Source organism: Eulemur rufifrons, chromosome 20, assembly GCF_041146395.1.
Source record: "Eulemur rufifrons isolate Redbay chromosome 20, OSU_ERuf_1, whole genome shotgun sequence".
Classification (NCBI taxonomy): domain Eukaryota; kingdom Metazoa; phylum Chordata; class Mammalia; order Primates; family Lemuridae; genus Eulemur; species Eulemur rufifrons.
This window is the reverse complement of record NC_091002.1, coordinates 7685937-7691063: the sequence shown is the minus strand read 5'-3', so window position 1 is coordinate 7691063 and position 5127 is coordinate 7685937.

Here is a 5127-nt window from a genome sequence, read left to right as displayed (position 1 = left end):
CAGGGGTCCTGCCTGGCCTGTCGCTCTTGGCTGCGTGGGCTGGGTGGCACCCAGCACTTCCATCTCCGAGTCACTCAGGCCTGGCAACTACCGGTGCTGTCCCTGCGGTCCACGCGCCCTAACGGAGGCTCAGCAACACCAACAGTCTCCTGCAACAGGGGCTCCGAGCCCCTGTGGGTGGGATGCTGACAGCCCCGGGCTCCCGCCTCCTCCGATGCCTCCCGGGGCTGGGGGGCGCGTGAACATTCACCAAGGACAGCGAAGCACAGGAGGCCCAGGACCTGCCACTTCACTATGGAGACAGCCATGCTGGCCCGGGGCCCTCACCCTGAGCAAGAGGGCGACCTTGTGGGCGCTCCAGGCCTGCCCTGCTGGCCTCTCCTTGCCCCATGACCTTGGGCTGCTCAGCTCGCCCCCAGCCCTCTGGCTCCCCGACCCCCCACTCCTGGGGCCCCCTGGCCTCGTTCCCGCACAGCTCCCGCAGTCCCGCTGGCAGCCCCAGCACCCACCTCTGGTCCTCGGGGCCGCAGGCTCCTCCTGGCTCCTCCCTCTGCAGGACCTAGAAGGGAGGCAGAGGCAGGCGGGAGGCCCCCGCAGACCCCCCAGTGAGGTGTCTGACACCTCGGGCCACTGAGTGACAGTGTCCTTACAAGGAGGGGCCAGAGCGGGCTGTGACCTGTCCTGAGCTCAGACCTGCTCACGTCCCACAGAGGACAGCCCAGGTGCGGCCCACGGGCTCCGCCTCAGAGCCGAGCAGGGAGTCGATCAAATACAGGTTCCCAAACCCCATTCCGACACGCGGAGCCCGAATCTCCGAGCGGAGCCCGGAACCCTGCCTTCCGCAGGTGCCCAGGGCATCCTCAGAGGGAACCTGGCGAACCGAGAGCTCCAGCCCGGGCCGGCGAGGCCCCACCCAAGAGCTGCAGCCGCTGCCACAGCGCAGCCGGAGGCCGCTCACTGTGCCCATGGTGCCCAGCCAGGGTGGCGAATGAACGAATGAATGAATGAGTTCAAACGCCCTTGAGATTCAGCCAGTGGTGCTGCTCCCCGACAGCCAGATGCCGCGCTTGCTGACTTGGTGGCAGAATGTCAACCCCCAGCCCGAGTCCCTCCTCCCTCAATGCGCAGGGCTTCTGCACGCCCCGCCCGGCCTGGGGTCCCCCTGCCCTGGTCAGAGACGCCAGAAATGAAAATGGCAGAGACAGGACACCCCAGGGCTGCCATCCCTGCGCTTCCTGCCGCGTGTGGACAGTGACTCGAACTCCCAGCAGCAGCTTCCACCCGGGAAGCCCCCCCACCCCCCAGGGGCATTTGAGAGTCGAAGGAGACAACAGAGGGTCTTCCCAACAGGGAAGCACGGCCAACGCAAAGGCATCGCCAGGCCTGGGCTGCTGCAGGAGCCTCCTCCCCATGGCGAGGCTCCCCCAGGCCCTGCCGGCCAGCAGCACCACGGCCACCACGCACAGACACGGGCTCTGCGCTCGCGGGGCCGCCCCGTGCTGAGGGCTTTGCCTCACACGCTCCTGCACTGCTCATACTTTGCAGATGAGCAGATCCGGCCCAGAGAGCTCGGCAGGCTGCCTGAGGTCCTGGCTCCTGAAGGGAGGAGCAGGATTTGAACCCAGCGCTCCCCAGCCTGTGAGCACCACTCTGACCCCTCTGCCAGCACAGGGACCCATGCACGCCATGATGGCTGCTTCTCCATGGCAGTGCCCTTCAAAACTCAGCACAGACTGGCCACCTCCTCCAGGAAGGCCTCCCTGAATTCCCACGCCCACCAGGCTGCCTGTAGACGTGCCCCTTTCTGGCAGAAGCTCTTCCAAAGACAGACACCCTGTTGCTGGCTCATTCGACACACTGCACAGGCACCATGTGCCTCTCTCTGGGGTCTTCTCTCTGTCCCCTGGCACACAGCAGGGCTGGCACTTTGCTGGGGGCCCGCTAGATTTGTCCCAGCCAGAATAGTTTCCCTCATGGGGTAGCTATAAGGAAGCCTCCAGCACCTCAGCCAAGATCTTTTCATGCCCCATCTTGGGCTGTTTTTGCCCTTTTAAAGTAAAAATAGTTTATTTTTAACATATTGATGCTGTTGTTTTCTTTTTAAGAAGGTGCAAAAATAAAAAAATAAAAAAAAAAAAGATTTTTAAAAAGCCCAGGCCTGTTTCTTTTCTCAGCCAGCGTGTCCGCAAGCAGCCCTTCTCAGCAGACTCCCCCGGGCTCTGTGGGGGCACACACCCCGGCTCCACTGAGATTGGCGGGCTAGGGATGGGGGGTGGGCACTGCCACTGGAAGGGAAGGAGGGGCATGGATTAGCCTCCTGGGGACAGACCAAAGAAGCAGGGGAGGGCCCGGCGGACACCCTCCCCCAGGAACAAAGGCTGCTTTGCTAGAACCAAGGGCCTTAGCGCTGTGGTGTCATCTGCAAGGTGAATGGCTGTCCCTCCTGCAAGCACCTCTGGGAAGCTCACCTGTGCAGCTCCTCCGTGCAGCGGGGAGGGTGCTGGAGCTGGGGGATGTGACCCCGGCTCTGCCCTGGGGGGGGATGCAGCGGGGGCTGGGGCCCAGTAAGGAAAGGGGCACAAAGAGGGGCCCGGGAAGGCCTCCTGGAGGAGGTGGCTCCTGAACTGAGCCCTGAGGGATGACAGGAGTGAGGCAGATGAACAAGGACAAGAAAAACAGTGTCCCCCGGACAGAGACTCAGTCTCCTCCCCTGTCAGGTGGGGGACGGCAAGGACTCGGCAGGCTCGTCCACCGTTTATTCACTTCTCTGACACTGCCCATGTCCCTGGTCCCGCCTCTGCCTGCAGATGCAGATGGGCCCAGGCAAGGCCCTGGAAGGTTCTGGTTGGTCCCAGGCCAGAAAGGGACATGATGGAGAACAGCGACGACCACAGCCCTTGTGTTCGGCAGGGGCTCTGCGGAGGAGGCCCGAGTCTTCGGGGTGCCTTCGTGTGCACTTTGCTGCTTGCCCAAGGACCAGGGGGAGGAGGGCGGCTCTGGCAGGCCAGCAGGGACAGCGACTGAATGAGGGAAAGTCCCTCGGCAGGGGCCACAGCAGCAGAAGGCTGGGGTCAGAGTGCAAAGTCCCACCCTGGCTGGAATTCGCCAGAGAGACAGCGAGGGCTGCCCTGAAGAGGAGGTGGGACCAAGTGAGCCGCCCACAGCTCTGCCTGGGCTGCTGTTGCCCACAACTGCCCCGACCCCCACAGAGGCCTGCTGAGGCCTGGGGTGGGGACAGCTCTCCCGGGCAGCCGAGCGGAGACAGCTGTGGCACGTGGAGCACCAGGGCCCCTGAGATGCCAGAACAGCCCTGCCTGGGTCTCTCTGTTCTTCCTCGTCTCCGCTTGACAACCTGAAGGCAAGCTGGGGTTTTCCAAGGACCCAGTGCTGCCAGGTGGCCGTCACCGCGGTGCCCTGCCCTGAGCCGAGCAAGACCCGTTCCGGGTGGGGAGGGGAAGGAGGACGAGGGGAGGAGGCCCTTGCCACAGCGGCAGGGCCACGAGCAGGTTTAGGAGACCCTGGCAGTCCCCCGCTGCACTGTGTGTGCAGAATTGGTGGCCTCGGGGCTCCGGCCCCACAGTGCCGGCAGCCTCCTCCCTGCCCTGCAGCCACTCCCCAAAGGCAGCCGAGGGGACTTCCAAAGCCAGAGTCACCCCCACGCTCAAAATCCTTAGAACAAGTTCTGTGGTCCCAGGCTCGGAGTTTCAGGTCTTGGCCTGAATCCTGCCTCAAGGGTCACCGGCCATCAGCTGTCGGTGCTCCAAGAGGCCGGCCCCAGGGCCTGGCTCACACACAGACGAGGGGAGGGGCCCCTGCCTCCGAGAAACAAAAGCAAGAATAGGTGTGGACCACAGCAACTTCCTCCCAGCACACGCACGCCCTCAAGGACAGAGACAACAAAGGGACAAATTTCACCCTGAAGCTAGGCTGCCCTACGACAGCATCTCCCGGGTCTCTTTCCCCAAAATGCAGGTGAGTTTGGGGGGAAAGACACCCACAGAGATGGAGGCCCCTGTCTGCCAGGCTGTGGGGGGCAGCCTGCGTTACGCAGGAGAGGTCCCCAGCTCCTACAAATCAGTGCTCAACAGGTTCTGGGAACTTCTCTGCTCTTACCCCTCCAGGTCCAGGGCAAGTGATGGTAATTATCAGATGTGGGCGCTCGTCCAGGTGCTCCCCCAGCCCCTGCTGGTTTCCCTAAACCGTGCCCACCCCGTGGGAGCCATCACTCCGCAGACCCCACCGTTGGCCGCTGGAGTTCGGGGACTCCTCTATGCCGGACCCTGGCCGACAGAGGGTACCTCAAAGTAAGACAAGTTAGAAAACAGGTTCCCACACCCTCACCCCAGTGGCACCTCAGAGTACGTTCGGGACACTGGGACCGTGCTAAGGGCCTGGGAGATGGCTCAGTCCCCACCTTCACTCCCCACCTGGCCCGGGGAGCGAGGCCTCACACAGAAAGCACCGAAGCAATCCACGGTGTACATGCAGGCTGCGAGCGGGACTGGCGCTCTCTACTTCCAAGAGCAGTGACCCTCACACCGGGGACAGTCCCTGCCCCACGTAAAAAGGGAAGTCCCCTCAGCTCCAAGCCCATGTCACACCCTGTTCTTCAGGGTCCTTTACCTCTGGGCATGAGGCCTGGGCTGGCGTCGCTCCCCCTCCTATGATTTCTCCTGAAGAAACCATGCAGAGCAGCATTTATGGACCACCTACTGCATACCTCGCCCTGGGCCAAAAGAAAGTGAGGGATCTGGCCGGGCGCAGTGGCTCACGCCTGTAATCCTAGCACTCCAAGAGGCCGAGGCGGGAGGATCGTTTGAGGTCAGGGGTTCAAGACCATCCTGAGCAAGAGCGAGACCTCGTCTCTACAAAAAAAAAAAAAAAAAAAAAAAAATAGAAAGAAATGATCTGGACAACTAAAAATATATAGAAAAAATTATCCGGGCATGGTGGCGCATTCCTGTAGTCCCAGCACTCGGGAGGCTGAGGCAGGAAGGTTGCTTGAGCCCAGGAGTTTGAGGTTGCTGTGAGCGAGGCTGACGCCACGGCACTCTAGCCCGGGCAACAGAGTGAGACTCTGTCTCCAAAAAAAAGAAAGCGAGGGATGTAAGTTGTGAAACCACGTCC